Source organism: Trematomus bernacchii, unplaced genomic scaffold (genome assembly GCF_902827165.1).
Source record: "Trematomus bernacchii unplaced genomic scaffold, fTreBer1.1, whole genome shotgun sequence".
Classification (NCBI taxonomy): domain Eukaryota; kingdom Metazoa; phylum Chordata; class Actinopteri; order Perciformes; family Nototheniidae; genus Trematomus; species Trematomus bernacchii.
In genome coordinates this window covers 2,195,429-2,219,123 of record NW_022987332.1, presented here as the reverse complement: position 1 = coordinate 2,219,123, position 23,695 = coordinate 2,195,429, and the positions used below count along the sequence as shown (strand labels likewise).

At 40.8% G+C, this 23,695-nt stretch overlaps 27 non-coding genes across 27 annotated transcripts; 9 read left to right on the top strand and 18 right to left on the bottom strand.

The window, feature by feature from the left end:
- Positions 1-562: 562 nt before the first annotated feature.
- On the bottom strand, positions 563-645 carry trnal-cag. The gene has a single exon. It is a non-coding gene; the product is annotated as a tRNA-Leu (tRNA).
- A 179-nt stretch (positions 646-824) lies between these two features.
- trnat-agu lies at positions 825-898 on the top strand. Its single transcript has one exon. It is a non-coding gene; the product is annotated as a tRNA-Thr (tRNA).
- A 277-nt stretch (positions 899-1,175) lies between these two features.
- On the bottom strand, positions 1,176-1,247 carry trnam-cau. Its single transcript has one exon. It is a non-coding gene; the product is annotated as a tRNA-Met (tRNA).
- A 586-nt stretch (positions 1,248-1,833) lies between these two features.
- Positions 1,834-1,916, bottom strand: trnal-cag. The gene has a single exon. It is a non-coding gene; the product is annotated as a tRNA-Leu (tRNA).
- Positions 1,917-2,095: 179 nt separating this feature from the next.
- Positions 2,096-2,169, top strand: trnat-agu. The gene has a single exon. It is a non-coding gene; the product is annotated as a tRNA-Thr (tRNA).
- Positions 2,170-2,446: 277 nt separating this feature from the next.
- Positions 2,447-2,518, bottom strand: trnam-cau. Its single transcript has one exon. It is a non-coding gene; the product is annotated as a tRNA-Met (tRNA).
- A 586-nt stretch (positions 2,519-3,104) lies between these two features.
- On the bottom strand, positions 3,105-3,187 carry trnal-cag. The gene has a single exon. It is a non-coding gene; the product is annotated as a tRNA-Leu (tRNA).
- Positions 3,188-3,366: 179 nt separating this feature from the next.
- On the top strand, positions 3,367-3,440 carry trnat-agu. The gene has a single exon. It is a non-coding gene; the product is annotated as a tRNA-Thr (tRNA).
- Positions 3,441-3,717: 277 nt separating this feature from the next.
- Positions 3,718-3,789, bottom strand: trnam-cau. Its single transcript has one exon. It is a non-coding gene; the product is annotated as a tRNA-Met (tRNA).
- Positions 3,790-4,375: 586 nt separating this feature from the next.
- trnal-cag lies at positions 4,376-4,458 on the bottom strand. The gene has a single exon. It is a non-coding gene; the product is annotated as a tRNA-Leu (tRNA).
- Positions 4,459-4,637: 179 nt separating this feature from the next.
- On the top strand, positions 4,638-4,711 carry trnat-agu. The gene has a single exon. It is a non-coding gene; the product is annotated as a tRNA-Thr (tRNA).
- Positions 4,712-4,988: 277 nt separating this feature from the next.
- On the bottom strand, positions 4,989-5,060 carry trnam-cau. The gene has a single exon. It is a non-coding gene; the product is annotated as a tRNA-Met (tRNA).
- A 586-nt stretch (positions 5,061-5,646) lies between these two features.
- On the bottom strand, positions 5,647-5,729 carry trnal-cag. The gene has a single exon. It is a non-coding gene; the product is annotated as a tRNA-Leu (tRNA).
- A 179-nt stretch (positions 5,730-5,908) lies between these two features.
- Positions 5,909-5,982, top strand: trnat-agu. The gene has a single exon. It is a non-coding gene; the product is annotated as a tRNA-Thr (tRNA).
- A 277-nt stretch (positions 5,983-6,259) lies between these two features.
- trnam-cau lies at positions 6,260-6,331 on the bottom strand. Its single transcript has one exon. It is a non-coding gene; the product is annotated as a tRNA-Met (tRNA).
- Positions 6,332-6,919: 588 nt separating this feature from the next.
- Positions 6,920-7,002, bottom strand: trnal-cag. Its single transcript has one exon. It is a non-coding gene; the product is annotated as a tRNA-Leu (tRNA).
- A 179-nt stretch (positions 7,003-7,181) lies between these two features.
- Positions 7,182-7,255, top strand: trnat-agu. The gene has a single exon. It is a non-coding gene; the product is annotated as a tRNA-Thr (tRNA).
- Positions 7,256-7,532: 277 nt separating this feature from the next.
- On the bottom strand, positions 7,533-7,604 carry trnam-cau. The gene has a single exon. It is a non-coding gene; the product is annotated as a tRNA-Met (tRNA).
- Positions 7,605-8,189: 585 nt separating this feature from the next.
- Positions 8,190-8,272, bottom strand: trnal-cag. Its single transcript has one exon. It is a non-coding gene; the product is annotated as a tRNA-Leu (tRNA).
- A 179-nt stretch (positions 8,273-8,451) lies between these two features.
- On the top strand, positions 8,452-8,525 carry trnat-agu. The gene has a single exon. It is a non-coding gene; the product is annotated as a tRNA-Thr (tRNA).
- A 277-nt stretch (positions 8,526-8,802) lies between these two features.
- On the bottom strand, positions 8,803-8,874 carry trnam-cau. Its single transcript has one exon. It is a non-coding gene; the product is annotated as a tRNA-Met (tRNA).
- A 579-nt stretch (positions 8,875-9,453) lies between these two features.
- On the bottom strand, positions 9,454-9,536 carry trnal-cag. The gene has a single exon. It is a non-coding gene; the product is annotated as a tRNA-Leu (tRNA).
- A 179-nt stretch (positions 9,537-9,715) lies between these two features.
- On the top strand, positions 9,716-9,789 carry trnat-agu. Its single transcript has one exon. It is a non-coding gene; the product is annotated as a tRNA-Thr (tRNA).
- A 277-nt stretch (positions 9,790-10,066) lies between these two features.
- Positions 10,067-10,138, bottom strand: trnam-cau. Its single transcript has one exon. It is a non-coding gene; the product is annotated as a tRNA-Met (tRNA).
- Positions 10,139-10,724: 586 nt separating this feature from the next.
- Positions 10,725-10,807, bottom strand: trnal-cag. Its single transcript has one exon. It is a non-coding gene; the product is annotated as a tRNA-Leu (tRNA).
- A 179-nt stretch (positions 10,808-10,986) lies between these two features.
- On the top strand, positions 10,987-11,060 carry trnat-agu. The gene has a single exon. It is a non-coding gene; the product is annotated as a tRNA-Thr (tRNA).
- Positions 11,061-13,575: 2,515 nt separating this feature from the next.
- On the bottom strand, positions 13,576-13,658 carry trnal-cag. The gene has a single exon. It is a non-coding gene; the product is annotated as a tRNA-Leu (tRNA).
- Between the last annotated feature and the right edge of the window lie 10,037 nt (positions 13,659-23,695).

The following is a 23,695-nucleotide window of genomic DNA, read 5'->3' as shown; positions in this document are numbered from 1 at the left end:
CGCTGTCAAAAATGTGGATGACGGATTGTTTGAACATTTGGAACCTGGGAGAACCGACATTTCAGCAGCTTACATGTTGGATTTTGGAACCAGGATAGCTAACAGGTGTGTTTTAACCATGTGCTGTACGTGTCATTTTAGTGTGTTAGCAACTGAAAAAAACTGTAATCATTGAAAAAGATGACTTTTTTTCACAATATTAACAATATTATGTTACTGTTCCAAACCCAGGTTATTTGTGTTGTGTTGCTTTACTCGATATGACTATTTTTCGACTGTTGCCGGGCAGAATAGAGGTGAAAAAAAATGAACTGGTTTGGGCTAAATAAAAACAAAGTCCGCATATACTTGTTTTTCTCGGTCTATTTAGAGTCACCTTGTAGATCCTCGTAGGTTTTTCTGTGTCTTTTTTTTGTAGTAACCAAGTCAGCAACAGCATTTAGCATTTAACCAATACAGCTCTTGCAACACTGGATTTGGTCATGGGCTGTCTTGTAACAATATGCTTACATTTCTTTCCCAAGATCATGTCTCACTGAATGTTACAGTGAAAAACACCATTTGTCAGAAGTGGGATTCGAACCCACGCCTCCAGAGGAGACTGCGACCTGAACGCAGCGCCTTAGACCGCTCGGCCATCCTGACTGAAAAAGACAATTCTACAGTACATTTTGCCTGAAAAATAAAACTCAGAAATGTTCATTAATTAACTGACCCATTAATGAACAGCCCCTCGCACTTCCCCGGGTTGTTTTACCTCCTTCCACAGGTAAAGCAAACTGGAATATCCCCTACTTTGATTCAAAAGAAGAACTATTTAAGAGGTTGATGTAGCTTAGTTGGTTAAAGTGCCTGTCTAGTAAACAGGAGATCCTGGGTTCAAATCCCAGCAGTGCCTTATTGTAGCACAGATATGCTCTCTCTTTGGCCTACTTGAATAAGTCATAAAGGTTCCAGATACCCTAAGGAGTTAATTGAAACCAAAAAGTTGTCAAGCCTCGGTATTGCAACAATGTTTGCAAAAGCTTCTTGCGACACAATATAGTGTCCACTTTGGCACTAAAGAGTTAAGCAATTTAACATTTTCGATAATGGATGCTTAGTCTTGTGAACGTGTTTCCTTCTGAATAAGGATGGAAAGGACAAGGACCCTACTGACCCAAAGCTTTTACAATTAGCAGAGGATGGTTTCGATCCATCGACCTCTGGGTTATGGGCCCAGCACGCTTCCGCTGCGCCACTCTGCTCACCTCTTTGAATCCAACGCTGTCAAAAATGTGGATGACGGATTGTTTGAACATTTGGAACCTGGGAGAACCGACATTTCAGCAGCTTACATGTTGGATTTTGGAACCAGGATAGCTAACAGGTGTGTTTTAACCATGTGCTGTACGTGTCATTTTAGTGTGTTAGCAACTGAAAAAAACTGTAATCATTGAAAAAGATGACTTTTTTTCACAATATTAACAATATTATGTTACTGTTCCAAACCCAGGTTATTTGTGTTGTGTTGCTTTACTCGATATGACTATTTTTCGACTGTTGCCGGGCAGAATAGAGGTGAAAAAAAATGAACTGGTTTGGGCTAAATAAAAACAAAGTCCGCATATACTTGTTTTTCTCGGTCTATTTAGAGTCACCTTGTAGATCCTTGTAGGTTTTTCTGTGTCTTTTTTTTGTAGTAACCAAGTCAGCAGCAGCATTTAGCATTTAGCATTTAACCAATACAGCTCTTGCAACACTGGATTTGGTCATGGGCTGTCTTGTAACAATATGCTTACATTTCTTTCCCAAGATCATGTCTCACTGAATGTTACAGTGAAAAACACCATTTGTCAGAAGTGGGATTCGAACCCACGCCTCCAGAGGAGACTGCGACCTGAACGCAGCGCCTTAGACCGCTCGGCCATCCTGACTGAAAAAGACAATTCTACAGTACATTTTGCCTGAAAAATAAAACTCAGAAATGTTCATTAATGAACTGACCCATTAATGAACAGCCCCTCGCACTTCCCCGGGTTGTTTTACCTCATTCCACAGGTAAAGCAAACTGGAATATCCCCTACTTTGATTCAAAAGAAGAACTATTTAAGAGGGTGCTGTGGCTTAGTTGGTTAAAGTGCCTGTCTAGTAAACAGGAGATCCTGGGTTCAAATCCCAGCAGTGCCTTATTGTAGCACAGATATGCTCTCTCTTTGGCCTACTTGAATAAGTCATAAAGGTTCCAGATACCCTAAGGAGTTAATTGAAACCAAAAAGTTGTCAAGCCTCGGTATTGCAACAATGTTTGCAAAAGCTTCTTGCGACACAATATAGTGTCCACTTTGGCACTAAAGAGTTAAGCAATTTAACATTTTCGATAATGGATGCTTAGTCTTGTGAACGTGTTTCCTTCTGAATAAGGATGGAAAGGACAAGGACCCTACTGACCCAAAGCTTTTACAATTAGCAGAGGATGGTTTCGATCCATCGACCTCTGGGTTATGGGCCCAGCACGCTTCCGCTGCGCCACTCTGCTCACCTCTTTGAATTCAACGCTGTCAAAAATGTGGATGACGGATTGTTTGAACATTTGGAACCTGGGAGAACCGACATTTCAGCAGCTTACATGTTGGATTTTGGAACCAGGATAGCTAACAGGTGTGTTTTAACCATGTGCTGTACGTGTCATTTTAGTGTGTTAGCAACTGAAAAAAACTAATCATTGAAAAAGATGACTTTTTTTCACAATATTAACAATATTATGTTACTGTTCCAAACCCAGGTTATTTGTATTTTGTGTTGCTTTACTCGATATGACTATTTTTCGACTGTTGCCGGGCAGAATAGAGGTGAAAAAAAATGAACTGGTTTGGGCTAAATAAAAACAAAGTCCGCATATACTTGTTTTTCTCGGTCTATTTAGAGTCACCTTGTAGATCCTTGTAGGTTTTTCTGTGTCTTTTTTTTGTAGTAACCAAGTCAGCAGCAGCATTTAGCATTTAGCATTTAACCAATACAGCTCTTGCAACACTGGATTTGGTCATGGGCTGTCTTGTAACAATATGCTTACATTTCTTTCCCAAGATCATGTCTCACTGAATGTTACAGTGAAAAATACCATTTGTCAGAAGTGGGATTCGAACCCACGCCTCCAGAGGAGACTGCGACCTGAACGCAGCGCCTTAGACCGCTCCGCCATCCTGACTGAAAAAGACAATGCTACAGTACATTTTGCCTGAAAAATAAAACTCAGAAATGTTCATTAATTAACTGACCCATTAATGAACAGCCCCTCGCACTTCCCGGGGTTGTTTTACCTCCTTCCACAGGTAAAGCAAACTGGAATATCCCCTACTTTGATTCAAAAGAAGAACTATTTAAGAGGGTGCTGTGGCTTAGTTGGTTAAAGTGCCTGTCTAGTAAACAGGAGATCATGGGTTCAAATCCCAGCAGTGCCTTATTGTAGCACAGATATGCTCTCTCTTTGGCCTACTTGAATAAGTCATAAAGGTTCCAGATACCCAAAGGAGTTAATTGAAACCAAAAAGTTGTCAAGCCTCGGTATTGCAACAATGTTTGCAAAAGCTTCTTGCGACACAATATAGTGTCCACTTTGGCACTAAAGAGTTAAGCAATTTAACATTTTCGATAATGGATGCTTAGTCTTGTGAACGTGTTTCCTTCTGAATAAGGATGGAAAGGACAAGGACCCTACTGACCCAAAGCTTTTACAATTAGCAGAGGATGGTTTCGATCCATCGACCTCTGGGTTATGGGCCCAGCACGCTTCCGCTGCGCCACTCTGCTCACCTCTTTGAATCCAACGCTGTCAAAAATGTGGATGACGGATTGTTTGAACATTTGGAACCTGGGAGAACCGACATTTCAGCAGCTTACATGTTGGATTTTGGAACCAGGATAGCTAACAGGTGTGTTTTAACCATGTGCTGTACGTGTCATTTTAGTGTGTTAGCAACTGAAAAAAACTGTAATCATTGAAAAAGATGACTTTTTTTCACAATATTAACAATATTATGTTACTGTTCCAAACCCAGGTTATTTGTGTTGTGTTGCTTTACTCGATATGACTATTTTTCGACTGTTGCCGGGCAGAATAGAGGTGAAAAAAAATGAACTGGTTTGGGCTAAATAAAAACAAAGTCCGCATATACTTGTTTTTCTCGTTCTATTTAGAGTCACCTTGTAGATCCTTGTAGGTTTTTCTGTGTCTTTTTTTTGTAGTAACCAAGTCAGCAGCAGCATTTAGCATTTAGCATTTAACCAATACAGCTCTTGCAACACTGGATTTGGTCATGGGCTGTCTTGTAACAATATGCTTACATTTCTTTCCCAAGATCATGTCTCACTGAATGTTACAGTGAAAAACACCATTTGTCAGAAGTGGGATTCGAACCCACGCCTCCAGAGGAGACTGCGACCTGAACGCAGCGCCTTAGACCGCTCGGCCATCCTGACTGAAAAAGACAATGCTACAGTACATTTTGCCTGAAAAATAAAACTCAGAAATGTTCATTAATGAACTGACCCATTAATGAACAGCCCCTCGCACTTCCCCGGGTTGTTTTACCTCCTTCCACAGGTAAAGCAAACTGGAATATCCCCTACTTTGATTCAAAAGAAGAACTATTTAAGAGGGTGCTGTGGCTTAGTTGGTTAAAGTGCCTGTCTAGTAAACAGGAGATCCTGGGTTCAAATCCCAGCAGTGCCTTATTGTAGCACAGATATGCTCTCTCTTTGGCCTACTTGAATAAGTCATAAAGGTTCCAGATACCCTAAGGAGTTAATTGAAACCAAAAAGTTGTCAAGCCTCGGTATTGCAACAATGTTTGCAAAAGCTTCTTGCGACACAATATAGTGTCCACTTTGGCACTAAAGAGTTAAGCAATTTAACATTTTCGATAATGGATGCTTTGTCTTGTGAACGTGTTTCCTTCTGAATAAGGATGGAAAGGACAAGGACCCTACTGACCCAAAGCTTTTACAATTAGCAGAGGATGGTTTCGATCCATCGACCTCTGGGTTATGGGCCCAGCACGCTTCCGCTGCGCCACTCTGCTCACCTCTTTGAATTCAACGCTGTCAAAAATGTGGATGACGGATTGTTTGAACATTTGGAACCTGGGAGAACCGACATTTCAGCAGCTTACATGTTGGATTTTGGAACCAGGATAGCTAACAGGTGTGTTTTAACCATGTGCTGTACGTGTCATTTTAGTGTGTTAGCAACTGAAAAAAACTGTAATCATTGAAAAAGATGACTTTTTTTCACAATATTAACAATATTATGTTACTGTTCCAAACCCAGGTTACTTGTGTTGTGTTGCTTTACTCGATATGACTATTTTTCGACTGTTGCCGGGCAGAATAGAGGTGAAAAAAAATGAACTGGTTTGGGCTAAATAAAAACAAAGTCCGCATATACTTGTTTTTCTCGGTCTATTTAGAGTCACCTTGTAGATCCTTGTAGGTTTTTCTGTGTCTTTTTTTTGTAGTAACCAAGTCAGCAGCAGCATTTAGCATTTAGCATTTAACCAATACAGCTCTTGCAACACTGGATTTGGTCATGGGCTGTCTTGTAACAATATGCTTACATTTCTTTCCCAAGATCATGTCTCACTGAATGTTACAGTGAAAAACACCATTTGTCAGAAGTGGGATTCGAACGCACGCCTCCAGAGGAGACTGCGACCTGAACGCAGCGCCTTAGACCGCTCGGCCATCCTGACTGAAAAAGACAATTCTACAGTACATTTTGCCTGAAAAATAAAACTCAGAAATGTTCATTAATTAACTGACCCATTAATGAACAGCCCCTCGCACTTCCCCGGGTTGTTTTACCTCCTTCCACAGGTAAAGCAAACTGGAATATCCCCTACTTTGATTCAAAAGAAGAACTATTTAAGAGGGTGCTGTGGCTTAGTTGGTTAAAGTGCCTGTCTAGTAAACAGGAGATCATGGGTTCAAATCCCAGCAGTGCCTTATTGTAGCACAGATATGCTCTCTCTTTGGCCTACTTGAATAAGTCATAAAGGTTCCAGATACCCAAAGGAGTTAATTGAAACCAAAAAGTTGTCAAGCCTCGGTATTGCAACAATGTTTGCAAAAGCTTCTTGCGACACAATATAGTGTCCACTTTGGCACTAAAGAGTTAAGCAATTTAACATTTTCGATAATGGATGCTTAGTCTTGTGAACGTGTTTCCTTCTGAATAAGGATGGAAAGGACAAGGACCCTACTGACCCAAAGCTTTTACAATTAGCAGAGGATGGTTTCGATCCATCGACCTCTGGGTTATGGGCCCAGCACGCTTCCGCTGCGCCACTCTGCTCACCTCTTTAAATTCAACGCTGTCAAAAATGTGGATGACGGATTGTTTGAACATTTGGAACCTGGGAGAACCGACATTTCAGCAGCTTACATGTTGGATTTTGGAACCAGGATAGCTAACAGGTGTGTTTTAACCATGTGCTGTACGTGTCATTTTAGTGTGTTAGCAACTGAAAAAAACTGTAATCATTGAAAAAGATGACTTTTTTTCACAATATTAACAATATTATGTTACTGTTCCAAACCCAGGTTATTTGTATTTTGTGTTGCTTTACTCGATATGACTATTTTTCGACTGTTGCCGGGCAGAATAGAGGTGAAAAAAAATGAACTGGTTTGGGCTAAATAAAAACAAAGTCCGCATATACTTGTTTTTCTCGGTCTATTTATAGTCACCTTGTAGATCCTTGTAGGTTTTTCTGTGTCTTTTTTTTGTAGTAACCAAGTCAGCAGCAGCATTTAGCATTTAGCATTTAACCAATACAGCTCTTGCAACACTGGATTTGGTCATGGGCTGTCTTGTAACAATATGCTTACATTTCTTTCCCAAGATCATGTCTCACTGAATGTTACAGTGAAAAACACCATTTGTCAGAAGTGGGATTCGAACCCACGCCTCCAGAGGAGACTGCGACCTGAACGCAGCGCCTTAGACCGCTCGGCCATCCTGACTGAAAAAGACAATGCTACAGTACATTTTGCCTGAAAAATAAAACTCAGAAATGTTCATTAATGAACTGACCCATTAATGAACAGCCCCTCGCACTTCCCCGGGTTGTTTTACCTCCTTCCACAGGTAAAGCAAACTGGAATATCCCCTACTTTGATTCAAAAGAAGAACTATTTAAGAGGGTGCTGTGGCTTAGTTGGTTAAAGTGCCTGTCTAGTAAACAGGAGATCCTGGGTTCAAATCCCAGCAGTGCCTTATTGTAGCACAGATATGCTCTCTCTTTGGCCTACTTGAATAAGTCATAAAGGTTCCAGATACCCTAAGGAGTTAATTGAAACCAAAAAGTTGTCAAGCCTCGGTATTGCAACAATGTTTGCAAAAGCTTCTTGCGACACAATATAGTGTCCACTTTGGCACTAAAGAGTTAAGCAATTTAACATTTTCGATAATGGATGCTTAGTCTTGTGAACGTGTTTCCTTCTGAATAAGGATGGAAAGGACAAGGACCCTACTGACCCAAAGCTTTTACAATTAGCAGAGGATGGTTTCGATCCATCGACCTCTGGGTTATGGGCCCAGCACGCTTCCGCTGCGCCACTCTGCTCACCTCTTTGAATCCAACGCTGTCAAAAATGTGGATGACGGATTGTTTGAACATTTGGAACCTGGGAGAACCGACATTTCAGCAGCTTACATGTTGGATTTTGGAACCAGGATAGCTAACAGGTGTGTTTTAACCATGTGCTGTACGTGTCATTTTAGTGTGTTAGCAACTGAAAAAAACTGTAATCATTGAAAAAGATGACTTTTTTTCACAATATTAACAATATTATGTTACTGTTCCAAACCCAGGTTATTTGTGTTGTGTTGCTTTACTCGATATGACTATTTTTCGACTGTTGCCGGGCAGAATAGAGGTGAAAAAAATGAACTGGTTTGGGCTAAATAAAAACAAAGTCCGCATATACTTGTTTTTCTCGGTCTATTTAGAGTCACCTTGTAGATCCTTGTAGGTTTTTCTGTGTCTTTTTTTTGTAGTAACCAAGTCAGCAGCAGCATTTAGCATTTAGCATTTAACCAATACAGCTCTTGCAACACTGGATTTGGTCATGGGCTGTCTTGTAACAATATGCTTACATTTCTTTCCCAAGATCATGTCTCACTGAATGTTACAGTGAAAAACACCATTTGTCAGAAGTGGGATTCGAACCCACGCCTCCAGAGGAGACTGCGACCTGAACGCAGCGCCTTAGACCGCTCGGCCATCCTGACTGAAAAAGACAATTCTACAGTACATTTTGCCTGAAAAATAAAACTCAGAAATGTTCATTAATTAACTGACCCATTAATGAACAGCCCCTCGCACTTCCCCGGGTTGTTTTACCTCCTTCCACAGGTAAAGCAAACTGGAATATCCCCTACTTTGATTCAAAAGAAGAACTATTTAAGAGGGTGCTGTGGCTTAGTTGGTTAAAGTGCCTGTCTAGTAAACAGGAGATCATGGGTTCAAATCCCAGCAGTGCCTTATTGTAGCACAGATATGCTCTCTCTTTGGCCTACTTGAATAAGTCATAAAGGTTCCAGATACCCAAAGGAGTTAATTGAAACCAAAAAGTTGTCAAGCCTCGGTATTGCAACAATGTTTGCAAAAGCTTCTTGCGACACAATATAGTGTCCACTTTGGCACTAAAGAGTTAAGCAATTTAACATTTTCGATAATGGATGCTTAGTCTTGTGAACGTGTTTCCTTCTGAATAAGGATGGAAAGGACAAGGACCTTACTGACCCAAAGCTTTTACAATTAGCAGAGGATGGTTTCGATCCATCGACCTCTGGGTTATGGGCCCAGCACGCTTCCGCTGCGCCACTCTGCTCACCTCTTTGAATTCAACGCTGTCAAAAATGTGGATGACGGATTGTTTGAACATTTGGAACCTGGGAGAACCGACATTTCAGCAGCTTACATGTTGGATTTTGGAACCAGGATAGCTAACAGGTGTGTTTTAACCATGTGCTGTACGTGTCATTTTAGTGTGTTAGCAACTGAAAAAAACTGTAATCATTGAAAAAGATGACTTTTTTTCACAATATTAACAATATTATGTTACTGTTCCAAACCCAGGTTATTTGTGTTGTGTTGCTTTACTCGATATGACTATTTTTCGACTGTTGCCGGGCAGAATAGAGGTGAAAAAAAATGAACTGGTTTGGGCTAAATAAAAACAAAGTCCGCATATACTTGTTTTTCTCGGTCTATTTAGAGTCACCTTGTAGATCCTCGTAGGTTTTTCTGTGTCTTTTTTTTGTAGTAACCAAGTCAGCAACAGCATTTAGCATTTAACCAATACAGCTCTTGCAACACTGGATTTGGTCATGGGCTGTCTTGTAACAATATGCTTACATTTCTTTCCCAAGATCATGTCTCACTGAATGTTACAGTGAAAAACACCATTTGTCAGAAGTGGGATTCGAACCCACGCCTCCAGAGGAGACTGCGACCTGAACGCAGCGCCTTAGACCGCTCGGCCATCCTGACTGAAAAAGACAATTCTACAGTACATTTTGCCTGAAAAATAAAACTCAGAAATGTTCATTAATGAACTGACCCATTAATGAACAGCCCCTCGCACTTCCCCGGGTTGTTTTACCTCCTTCCACAGGTAAAGCAAACTGGAATATCCCCTACTTTGATTCAAAAGAAGAACTATTTAAAAGGGTGCTGTGGCTTAGTTGGTTAAAGTGCCTGTCTAGTAAACAGGAGATCATGGGTTCAAATCCCAGCAGTGCCTTATTGTAGCACAGATATGCTCTCTCTTTGGCCTACTTGAATAAGTCATAAAGGTTCCAGATACCCTAAGGAGTTAATTGAAACCAAAAAGTTGTCAAGCCTCGGTATTGCAACAATGTTTGCAAAAGCTTCTTGCGACACAATATAGTGTCCACTTTGGCACTAAAGAGTTAAGCAATTTAACATTTTCGATAATGGATGCTTAGTCTTGTGAACGTGTTTCCTTCTGAATAAGGATGGAAAGGACAAGGACCCTACTGACCCAAAGCTTTTACAATTAGCAGAGGATGGTTTCGATCCATCGACCTCTGGGTTATGGGCCCAGCACGCTTCCGCTGCGCCACTCTGCTCACCTCTTTGAATTCAACGCTGTCAAAAATGTGGATGACGGATTGTTTGAACATTTGGAACCTGGGAGAACCGACATTTCAGCAGCTTACATGTTGGATTTTGGAACCAGGATAGCTAACAGGTGTGTTTTAACCATGTGCTGTACGTGTCATTTTAGTGTGTTAGCAACTGAAAAAAACTGTAATCATTGAAAAAGATGACTTTTTTTCACAATATTAACAATATTATGTTACTGTTCCAAACCCAGGTTATTTGTGTTGTGTTGCTTTACTCGATATGACTATTTTTCGACTGTTGCCGGGCAGAATAGAGGTGAAAAAAAATGAACTGGTTTGGGCTAAATAAAAACAAAGTCCGCATATACTTGTTTTTCTCGGTCTATTTAGAGTCACCTTGTAGATCCTTGTAGGTTTTTCTGTGTCTTTTTTTTGTAGTAACCAAGTCAGCAGCAGCATTTAGCATTTAGCATTTAACCAATACAGCTCTTGCAACACTGGATTTGGTCATGGGCTGTCTTGTAACAATATGCTTACATTTCTTTCCCAAGATCATGTCTCACTGAATGTTACAGTGAAAAACACCATTTGTCAGAAGTGGGATTCGAACCCACGCCTCCAGAGGAGACTGCGACCTGAACGCAGCGCCTTAGACCGCTCGGCCATCCTGACTGAAAAAGACAATTCTCCAGTACATTTTGCCTGAAAAATAAAACTCAGAAATGTTCATTAATGAACTGACCCATTAATGAACAGCCCCTCGCACTTCCCCGGGTTGTTTTACCTCATTCCACAGGTAAAGCAAACTGGAATATCCCCTACTTTGATTCAAAAGAAGAACTATTTAAGAGGGTGCTGTGGCTTAGTTGGTTAAAGTGCCTGTCTAGTAAACAGGAGATCATGGGTTCAAATCCCAGCAGTGCCTTATTGTAGCACAGATATGCTCTCTCTTTGGCCTACTTGAATAAGTCATAAAGGTTCCAGATACCCTAAGGAGTTAATTGAAACCAAAAAGTTGTCAAGCCTCGGTATTGCAACAATGTTTGCAAAAGCTTCTTGCGACACAATATAGTGTCCACTTTGGCACTAAAGAGTTAAGCAATTTAACATTTTCGATAATGGATGCTTAGTCTTGTGAACGTGTTTCCTTCTGAATAAGGATGGAAAGGACAAGGACCCTACTGACCCAAAGCTTTTACAATTAGCAGAGGATGGTTTCGATCCATCGACCTCTGGGTTATGGGCCCAGCACGCTTCCGCTGCGCCACTCTGCTCACCTCTTTGAATCCAACGCTGTCAAAAATGTGGATGACGGATTGTTTGAACATTTGGAACCTGGGAGAACCGACATTTCAGCAGCTTACATGTTGGATTTTGGAACCAGGATAGCTAACAGGTGTGTTTTAACCATGTGCTGTACGTGTCATTTTAGTGTGTTAGCAACTGAAAAAAACTGTAATCATTGAAAAAGATGACTTTTTTTCACAATATTAACAATATTATGTTACTGTTCCAAACCCAGGTTATTTGTGTTGTGTTGCTTTACTCGATATGACTATTTTTCGACTGTTGCCGGGCAGAATAGAGGTGAAAAAAAATGAACTGGTTTGGGCTAAATAAAAACAAAGTCCGCATATACTTGTTTTTCTCGGTCTATTTAGAGCAGGGGTCTCCAACCTTTCTTCATCTGAGAGCTACTTTCAAAAAATGAAAGTGGCCAAGAGCTACTTGCATCACATCGCTTACATTTATTCACATAGCCCTCATCAGTTGAATTAAGCTATACTTTTGTACACGTGTGAAATTGCAATAACTAAAGCTTATCACAAATCTTAACTTCACATCAAGGTCCAAGAAAACGAAGATTTCTCACATATTATTATGGCCCACATAATAAGTACATCACTGAACATTCACATAAATGTCCTTAATCACCACCTTACAAGCATGTCACTCTTTTGTTAGTGAGATGAATGGCACTGCATGGAGTCCACCATACAGGTGTATGCTGGACCCACTTAGGTTCACTCTAATAGAGTCATTTAAATGTTCATCAGTCAGTATTGTTCTGTATTTAGATTTCATGACATTCATGTCAGAAAAAGCTGCTTCACAAAGATATGTAGAACAGAACCAAATAAAGCAGACATTTTCAGTGCTGCTTGGTGAATGTTCTATAGTTTTCTGGGTCTACAAGGCTCCAGAAATGTTGTGAGTTTTGCTGAGACTTAAGCTGAACATTATTTTGGAGATCTCCACAGGATTGACACTGAACAGTTGTTCAGCCATCTTTTTCTTCTTCTTCTTCGTCTTGACATTAAATTATAAACCATAATAAATCAATTGTATAGGTCTAGCCTCCCTATATCTGTGTGTGAAAATGGTTCCATCCTCAAAAACAAAAAACGAATACTTCTGCAGTCTAGCTGCAGCTTCTAGCAACGGTCTTCTGTTAAAAAAAAAAGACACTGAATGTCTTGAATGTGGCATCACACACAGGACTTGAGTCTGAACACAGCAGACAACAGGAGTATTTAAAAAAAAAAAAAAAATAGTGCATGTGGGTGCACACTTACATTCTCTGTCTTACTGTTACATAAATCCCATGAATGTATGAGATTAAGTTAGCTTCATCATATCTCAATCAGTGATTAAGTGAATAATAAAGTTTCTATCGGGTCACTATCAGCCTGTCACTCATTATTTTCAGGGAGGGGGCGGGGTTTGGAGGAACAGAGGAGACGGTGATCGCGGAAGCTTTCCTCCTGCCTTCACAAACTTTACACAAGTATTTATCAACTGAAAATAGCAAGAGGACATTCATACTCTGCAATCCAAGACTTGATTACATCCACCAAAAACTTGACATGACGATAACGAGTGTTTTTCAAAAAACACAAATCCCTCCCTGTGTGTCTCTGAGCCGCAGCGACAGGGCCTGATTCAGAGCGGGTCATTCTGCTGTTGGTTCTGGACTGGTGCTGGTGGAGAAAGCAGACTGCTCCGTGTGTGTTGTCGCTGTGGTGCTGTCACGTCTGTTCCTTGATCTCTGCGTCACCGACCATTTGATATTCGTGTGACAGAAAAAATTCTAAAATAAAAAAACTTTATTGTCCACCCGCGGCCGAAAAATCAATAAGCAACCATACGCTATCATCGATAATCGAGCGGCGAGCTACTGAAAAGCTGCCCGCGAGCTACCGGTAGCTCGCGATCGACGTGTTGGAGAGCCCTGATTTAGAGTCACCTTGTAGATCCTTGTAGGTTTTTCTGTGTCTTTTTTTTGTAGTAACCAAGTCAGCAGCAGCATTTAGCATTTAGCATTTAACCAATACAGCTCTTGCAACACTGGATTTGGTCATGGGCTGTCTTGTAACAATATGCTTACATTTCTTTCCCAAGATCATGTCTCACTGAATGTTACAGTGAAAAACACCATTTGTCAGAAGTGGGATTCGAACCCACGCCTCCAGAGGAGACTACGACCTGAACGCAGCACCTTAGACCGCTCGGCCATCCTGACTGAAAAAGACAATTCTCCAGTACATTTTGCCTGAAAAATAAAACTCAGAAATGTTCATTAATTAACTGACCCATTAATGAACAGCCCCTCGCACTTCCCCGGGTTGTTTTACCTCATTCCACAGGTAAAGCAAACTGGAATATCCCCTACTTTGATTCAAAAGAAGAACTATTTAAGAGGGTGCTGTGGCTTAGTTGGTTAAAGTGCCTGTCTAGTAAACAGGAGATCATGGGTTCTGAAGTAAAAAGATATGATTCTAAACCATATTGAAGTAAACATGTATTATTTTGAATTGTATTTTAGTAAACATGTATTGTTTGAACTGTTTTAAGTAATCACATATATAGAAATGATATTCTCACTTACAACTCACTGACCCAGAGATCCTGTTTCACACACACACAGCTCCTTTTCACCAGAGCGCACACACATGTTCTTTTTCAAGGTTCCTTATGGGCATCATTATATCTGTGTACAAGGTTTAATTGTATGAGAAAGAATAGTTTATGTGAAAGATCCCATGGGAAAGTAAGGGAGTGGATATCGGGGCAGAGATAAGATTGACTTTGACCTTGTGAAACTTTAGAATCTCACGTTCTGGTCAGAACTCTGATTCGCTGTATTGAACCCGACCAGAAGTGAATCCAACCAGTAAAAACACCTGGGGGATGTGAGCAGCTCACACAGCTCCTCCTCACGGACTCTCTAATTCGCTTTGGAGTAAAAGGGGAAGGGAAAAGTCAACAAATCTCCGCCCCAAAATATGAATATGAATACTGTTGTTTTTTAATGTAAAATGCTTCTGGTTTGTTGAAGGCTGGTCTAGAGACGTGTAAACCGCATCCCAAACCTGAAGTCTGTACTTCTCGTTTCTTGAAGGCATGGTCTGTCTACCTGTAAACAGCATCACAAGCCTGAAGGCCGGAGTACTCTGTATAACTTTTATATGTGTTTGGTTTCCTACCAGAGTAAACTCAGATAATTGTTATAACTTTTGATTCCGGTGTTTTCAATTCCTTTCTTTATTTAATAGAGATCAACCTCATTCAACGAACGGCGCGGAGAGGGGGCTATCAGCCACCAGATAGGTATTCTGCTCCAACAAGTGGTGACCTGCCCGACGTGATGAGTGCTTATCTCTAGAAAGGAACACCGACAGCCAGGGGACGGAATCCAGTCCAGGGGGAGGACACAGAGATACTGTTGACAACTAAGACCATGGCAATATACAAAAGGTGAGCAGACACCTGTTTTGACTATCAAAAATCTGTGATTGATTATACTAAAACATTTAGAGTTGTCAGCAGCGTTCTCAGTGTTCTTAGTCACGGTGGGAAATACAATACATATTCTAGTTGGGATATTGGGGTAGTGCTTAGAGTCGGGTATTCAGTCCTGTACCTAAGGCACAAAAGTGTTCGGAAGAGGCGGGTAGGTCAGTCCGGCCCTTCACTCACTAAGTACGAACGCTGCAACGCTGTAAAAGATGTATGGGTTAAATTCCCCGTAAGTCAAAATAACATTGATTAATACGGTTAGCTTGCAGTGCTTCAATTAAAGACTACGGAGGTGTAAAAAACAGAAGGGTTAAATTCCCCGCAGATCATGATAAGATTGATTAATGCGGTTACCTTTCGTGGTGCTTTAAATGTATAACATTTCTGTAATTGTTATATGGTGGGTGATACAAGAGGAGAGAGACGCGACCTCCAACTAATTATTTGGAACGACCGAATCTCATCACAACTCTTGCTGTGGGGTTAATCAGGCTCATTAACCTGTTCCACTCTGAGCCTGTTTTTCAGGTCTCAGGCTTGAAAATGACATTCCCAGAACAAATGACCATATCTTCCCTTCTAAAAGGGTTACATTAATAATCTTTGTTCTCAAAGTAATGATAAACCTGTGAGTTGGATGTAGAAGTGTCAGAATCAATATAAATGTTTTTTATTTTAAAGAAAATTCAGATTTTACATAGTAAAAAACTGTAAATTATAGTGTCCGTCCAAAAATTATTTTTTATAGATAGTGAAAACTACCCTTGGATGATGGGTTAGTAGACTAAAAGCTTTAGGAATCCAAAGTACAACATATAATAAGTACCCTGTATCAAGATTGATGCAAAACAAGTGAAATTTGACCTTTTTAGAGAGATTTAGCCAAAAACCCCCACTTCTGGGGTCATTTGGGTGGATTTGACCTATCTCTGGCCCCCCTTACTCGATTGGGATTGTTGACACACCTTTCTGACCGTTAGAGCCAATAGAATTGAAGGGGGAGGCTCACACACACACTCGTTGTAAAGAGAAAATGGATTTGCAGATTTTCTCCTTCTGGAGTTTGGAAACTAAAAATCCGTTTTATTGCTTATGGATTATCAGAAATAATTTCAAAGAAGGCACAGATACATAGGATGAACCTATGGATTAACTGCAGTATCGTTTTTTTATCGTTTGAATGCCATTGAAGACCAGTTTTGACCAAGGTAAGCCATATTAGCGTTTTTAGCTACTTAGCTCCACATGTTATGATGTACGCTTTCGTTTATAGCGTCACGAATGTTTATCACTGAGTGTTGAGGAGGGCACCGTTAGATTCAGTGTCTCCAGGACACCAAAAACGAGTGGTTGGTTTTGCATCTAGGATAAGTAATAAGGAAGTTATGAGTGAGTTTAAGTGCCTTTGTAGGTTACGTTTTTTCGACGAGGCTAATTCAGAGGCTGAGTGCTAGCATTGTGGGGTTTTTTTGAAGAAAAAAATTAAAAAGATCAGTTAGCTGAGTTTCTTCCCGTTACATGGATATAACACATTCATAGTTTTATTCAATATTAAGATTCCTTAGACGTTGTTTCCTGCAAATGACGCGTTTATCCGCCCGATACCGGGCGGAAGGTGCGTAACAGGTTAAACGTGACGATAAAGAGATTTTGTTGACTGAGTTCTGACTCCTTGCCTGAAGCCGCAATCGCCGTGAGGGGGTTGTAGAAGCTTGCTTCAGGAAGTCACGCTATCTGTTGAAATATACATCGCACAATAAAAATGTGCCTGACTGTACGGATAGAATGTGTGTAAAAACTGCAAACATAATTTAAGAACACCACTCTGTACACAGTACATACTTAGAAAAGAAGTAGTACCCGGAGATAGAATTCAGATAGTACGAAGTCATAGTCTGGAAGGCTGAATGTGACGATAAAGGATTTTTGTGGTTTGGGATTAAACTCCATGTAAGCGTCGCATCTCTAAAGAGGGGTGTCGAAGTGCGCTTAAAAACCGCAATTATCTGTTGGAATAAACATCGTACAAAAAGCCTGACAGACTGTATAAGGGAATAAACTCTGTGTGATTTTTTACGTCAAATCTGTGTAATAATTAAGAGAAAAATCTAGAAGTACTCCAGTGGAGACAGATTTGCATAGACACAGAGACAGAGGCAGTTCATTCATGGTCAGATGCTGCCCCCTGGTGGCGAACAGGGAGTGTTACAATATTCTGAAAAATTACATACTGAAAATGTAGAATTAAAGACAATAATTGCCCAGTATATTAAATAAATACAAACGAACACTTATCAACATAAGTCAAATAATATAAACGAGGTCAATCATGGAAGAAGGCTGACATTTAATGCCTGATATATAAGTAATAATAATATATAATATATAGCTGATATTTAATAACTGATGTATAAGGCTCGATATTTCTGAAAATAAGAACACCGTTAACGGCATTCTATTTCAGAAAAAGGGGGGATAGGATATACATCAGACAATATGTATGTGAGATTATTACGTTTTTAAGAGAAATTTATCAATTTAAAATACTAGCTTTGGCTATTTTTTGTTTTGTTTTGTTTGTTGCTTTTAAGAGAAATTGATACATTTAAAATAATCTAGCTTTGGTTATTTTTTATTTTGTTTGTTTGTTCCTTTTTTGTTTTAATTTAAATTTTTTATTTTTTATTTTTTATTTTTTATTTTTTATTTTTTATTTTTTATTTTTTATTTTATTTTTTGTTTATTGTTTTCTGCATAGTCTCTTGTCCACACTCCAGTCTAGTTGGTGCCGCCAATAAACACTAAAGAAGTAGAAGAGATGAGTTCAAAACCATATTTCCAGCAACTTAAGGGCTTGGTATGAGACTTCTCCACACAGGTTGCTGACGCCAAAGGGGGACCCGAGAAACACGAGGCCAACACAGCAGAGTTCGTCTGGCTGAAAGTCATCAGGCCTAAGTGACTCAACCCCAGGTTTTCCGGTCCCTACCGAGTGACCCAAAGGACCTCCCATGCCGTCCGCCTAGATGGAAAGGGAGACAACTGGTACCACTGGAGCCAGTGTGCGGTCGGGAAAAACACCTGCGAGGACCCTAGACGACATCAGGACAGATTTGGCCCTCGTCGCGAGGACCCTAGACGACATCAGGACAGATCTGGCCCTCGTCAAGGCAGTCGAACCGGAAGCCGCCATCAGCGGGCCGGAGGAGGAGGATCGGGACATCTCTCCAGCAGTCGAACCGGAAGCCACCATCAGCGGGCCGGAGGAGGAGGATCGGGACATCTCTTCAGCAGTCGAACCGGAAGCCGCCATCAGCGGGCCGGAGGAGGAAGATCGGGACACCTCTCCAGCATTGACCCGGAGGCCGCCATCAGCGGGCCGGGGGAGAACAATCCGGCCACATCTCTCTAGCAGGCAGCCCAGAAGCCGCCGTCAGCGGGCTGGGGGGACAAAGACACGGCAAACCAAGACGGCACAGGGAACTCCACTTCCCGCTGAAACAGGTTGATATAGCCGGTGTGGAACTTTGTCTGAACAATCCATTTTTTGGAGGAACTTTGAACTTTATTTTATATTCCCATTTGTTTAAGGGATTTGTATTTTTTTTTATTCTACAGAACTATGTGTTACCAAAAGAGGGAAAAGTTTAATAATGTCTTTTCTAATTTCTGTGGCTACTTTTATTGCCATTTTGGTGACATGTGGTTGTTGTTGTGTGCCTTGTATCCGCTCATTGTGTGTTAGACTCATCAGTTCCACCATTGAGGGAAAAGCTGCCCCTTCCCCTTCATACCAAATGCCCTTGTTGGCTTATGCGTCGGAGGGGGAAGAGTACGATGACTCAGCCGACAAGGACGAACTTTTTTAGACATATTTTATTCTCCCTCCACTGTCATAAGAAGTTGTTGTTGTGGACTGTTCCTAAAGGTTTAAAGTGCTCTAAATCCCAGCTTCTGATGGATTTATATAAATGTTGGGACAGACACAGTAGAAAAGAATGACAGTGGTAATGTTTCAAATGCTATATGTTGATCTCGTGAGGTGAGATCAAAAGAGGGATTGAAGTAAAAAGATATGATTCTAAACTATATTGAAGTAAACATGTATTATTTTGAATTGTATTTTAGTAAACATGTATTGTTTGAACTGTTTTAAGTAATCACATATATAGAAATGATATTCTCACTTACAACTCACTGACCCAGAGATCCTGTTTCACACACACACAGCTCCTTTTCACCAGAGCGCACACACATGTTCTTTTTCAAGGTTCCTTATGGGCATCATTATATCTGTGTACAAGGTTTAATTGTATGAGAAAGAATAGTTTATGTGAAAGATCCCATGGGAAAGTAAGGGAGTGGATATCGGGGCAGAGATAAGATTGACTTTGACCTTGTGAAACTTTAGAATCTCACGTTCTGGTCAGAACTCTGATTCGCTGTATTGAACCCGACCAGAAGTGAATCCAACCAGTAAAAATACCTGGGGGATCTGAGCAGCTCACACAGCTCCTCCTCACGGACTCTCTAATTCGCTTTGGAGTAAAAGGGGAAGGGAAAAGTAAACAAATCTCCGCCCCAAAATATGAATATGAAAACTGTTGTTTTTTAATGTAAAATGCTTCTGGTTTGTTGAAGGCTGGTCTAGAGACGTGTAAACCGCATCCCAAACCTGAAGTCTGTACTTCTCGTTTCTTGAAGGCATGGTCTGTCTACCTGTAAACAGCATCACAAGCCTGAAGGCCGGAGTACTCTGTATAACTTGTATATGTGTTTGGTTTCCTACCAGAGTAAACTCAGATAATTGTTATAACTTTTGATTCCGGTGTTTTCAATTCCTTTCTTTATTTAATAGAGATCAACCTCATTCAACGAACGGCGCGGAGAAGGGGCTATCAGCCACCAGATAGGTATTCTGCTCCAACAGTTCAAATCCCAGCAGTGCCTTATTGTAGCACAGATATGCTCCCTCTTTGGCCTACTTGACCCTAAGGAGTTAATTGAAACCAAAAAGTTGTCAAGCCTCGGTATTGCAACAATGTTTGCAAAAGCTTCTTGCGACACAATATAGTGTCCACTTTGGCACTAAAGAGTTAAGCAATTTAACATTTTCGATAATGGATGCTTAGTCTTGTGAACGTGTTTCCTTCTGAATAAGGATGGAAAGGACAAGGACCCTACTGACCCAAAGCTTTTACAATTAGCAGAGGATGGTTTCGATCCATCGACCTCTGGGTTATGGGCCCAGCACCCTTCCGCTGCGCCACTCTGCTCACCTCTTTGAATCCAACGCTGTCAAAAATGTGGATGACGGATTGTCTGAACATTTGGAACCTGGGAGAACCGACATTTCAGCAGCTTACATGTTGGATTTTGGAACCAGGATAGCTAACAGGTGTGTTTTAACGATGTGCTGTACGTGTCATTTTAGTGTGTTAGCAAATGAAAAAAACTGTAATCATTGAAAAAGATGACATTTTTTCACAATATTAACAATATTATGTTACTGTTCCAAACCCAGGTTACTTGTGTTGTGTTGCTTTACTCGATATGACTATTTTTCGACTGTTGCCGGGCAGAATAGAGGTGAAAAAAAATGAACTGGTTTGGGCTAAATAAAAACAAAGTCCGCATATACTTGTTTTTCTCGGTCTATTTATAGTCACCTTGTAGATCCTTGTAGGTTTTTCTGTGTCTTTTTTTTGTAGTAACCAAGTCAGCAGCATCATTTAGCATTTAGCATTTAACCAATACAGCTCTTGCAACACTGGATTTGGTCATGGGCTGTCGTGTAACAATATGCTTACATTTCTTTCCCAAGATCATGTCTCACTGAATGTTACAGTGAAAAACACCATTTGTCAGAAGTGGGATTCGAACCCACTCCCAGAATAGAGGTGAAAAAAAATGAACTGGTTTGGGCTAAATAAAAACAAAGTCCGCCTATACTTGTTTTTCTCGGTAGTCAGTGTATTACCTAGAGTCGATGATGGCCGACAGGGGCGGACTGGGAAACGGTGGACCTCTGTCGCCTGTCAGCGCAACTTCAATGATGCCGTTTAAAAACAGCGAACCTACCCGGCCGTTCGGTGATTCTACAGATGCCCCTGCCGGTACCGAAGTGGGCCAGTCCGCCACTGATGGCCGGTATGCCCCGAGCTTGGAGATGCAGACAGGAGCAACCACCTGGAAGCAAAGCAATGTACTGCTCTGGACAGGGTCAGCAGAAAAACATATTTTAGCCACCTCTTGATGATTTCCATATCCTTTCACTGTTTGCATAGCAATACCACATAGGACATTGAGAATTGATAAAACTTGTAATATGGCAAGAAATCTTACTTGAGGATCTCTGGTTGCTGTTTATTCTTGGTAGGTTGCAATTACTGGTACTGCGGCCAGTGGCGGCTCCAGAGTATTTGTGTTGGGTTATCTATGGTAGGGCTAACCCATACAGTGGTGGGGCTCAAATCAGTATTTGCAATGTAATTACATACACGCTATATCGCCCCCCTTGACAGTGAAACGCCACGCGTGAGGTTTAGATTATTTCCCTGTCTCAATCCAAATTGAACTGTATTAAATAAAAAGGCACATTTGTCTTGTAGTAAATAAAAAGGGCGACCTGGAGCCAATCCTGCAATTTCCCCACAGGTGAAAGAGTTGACATGCTGAAAACCCAACCCCTGCAGGGGGGTCTGGGGGGATTCTCCCCCAGGAGATTTTTTTAAATACTAACATAAAATACACATTCTGGTACACTCTGAGAAGAAAAATAAATAAATCTATTACTACACGACATATTTAAAAAAATGAATGCCATTTTTGTTTTTTGTTACTTTGTTCTGAAAGCTGAACCTGCTGCTGAAAGGGGAAGAGGCTGTGTGAATTACATTGTGGATAAGGGTGGATAGCCCCCATTGTCCTGTGTGTCAAAATGAAAGACAGCCCACACACCTATCAATCATCAAACCGTGGGGTCTTATTTCACGTAATGTTGTATCGATGTATATAGAGATGTACTACCGCTAAACTATTCTCCGTCGGTACTTCCTGCAACAACACCACGCCGTTATCGTGATTCTGATTGGCCAGAAGACATTATCAAAGATGTTTTATTGAGAAGAAGATCACTACGTGACAAAAGTTTTCAAAACCGTTTCTAGTCTTCTGTATTTCCAGACAAGTGGCTGCTGAAATCAATCTTACTAACTGCTGTCTGTGCAATTTACTCCGCGCGAGTTGGCGGACTTTATTTTGCTTACTTTAACATCATTTTTCATAGTGGGGCTAAGGTGGGGCTAAGCCATTTCTTGGTATGGCTGTAGCCTACCCCAGCCATACCCTGGCGCCGCCACTGACAACAAGTAGGCTATATTTAGGTGTTTTTTTGTAAATAACCGACGGTATCAAGAGGAAGTAAAGTCCCCTGGTTTGTCCCTTATACCCTAACTGCCATGATGAGACAACTCAAAATTAAGTTTCCAAAATCCGACACTGAGGTGGTCTTAACGCACCGGCAGATGACAGCGCTGACAAAGTGTGTTTCGCGCAGCGATACGCTACAATACTAATTGTGGGCTTATCATATTGATTGGGCCACAACAGAAAAAACAAAAACAAACTCTCGCTCTCTCCAGAGGGGCAGGTCAGCCAAAAAGGGCAAACGGGCCGTTGCCCGGGCAACATTAGCCCGTACCTGTGCACGTCCCTGGTGGGTGCGTATGTGTGTGCGCGTCTGTCGGTCTGTTGGTCTGTCTCGCGATCTGTCTATCTGGCTGTCTGTCTTGCACTGTCAGCCATGAATCCCTATCTTATAAAGTAGAGTATCTCTCTGTTTGATGTTACTGACACTGCTGAATTGATGCGGCCGTATTTCCCGTTTGCGTGGTCAAGTCAGCATCGAGGTTTTTTTCTTCAAATCTATATTAAAATAGCTTGGAGGTTGAGGATTGATAAATATTATTTAGAGTACTTTTACTGTGTACTCTGTCAAACTCCCCTCTTGAGTACAATAATGCATGTTTTCTGCTATCTTTGATGAGAGATAAAATGATGTTCTGTCATAAATTCTTAATGAGAGTGATACTGTTTGACTCAGTATACTAATTTAACTACACCAGCAAGTACTTTTTCAGGTATTCTTTTTCAAATTCCCCTCCTTAGTACAAGAATGCATCTTAAATAAAAATGTGTCATTAGACTTATATTGTTGGACAGAGTATTTTAAGAGGATATGGTAGACATGATATCAGCACTACTTCCAGTCAGTACTCCAGCAGCAGCTTTTACCCCTTGGGAAATCTTCAGAGAATATCCAGCTGGTCTATCCTTCAGCAAAGTGACACACCCTGTCACTCTTGTTGGCCTCTTATGATGATGCTGTCTTAACCTTTAGCAGCCAGCGCCACCATTTGGTAGAGCACATTTTGTGTTTTGATATCTTGTTGAAAAATAAATAAAAAAGTGTAACTCCATCTGATTCAGCCAGCTCTAACCTTTGGTTGACATGTTATGCACAAAACAACCTCTAGATATCACTGTGGTTCGAACAGAATGCCCTTCAGCTAGCTTCCACTGAGAAAGTTGGCATGCTAAATATCACTCCTGAAGAAATCACTCTTTTTGGTCAACTTTTGTAAGGTAACCATATCATTTTTGACATATCTTAGTGTCAGAGCACTGACTGAACATTATTATATAACTTGATGCACAAAACATTTTTGTAACAAGGGTGTAATTATTTTTTTGAAAATA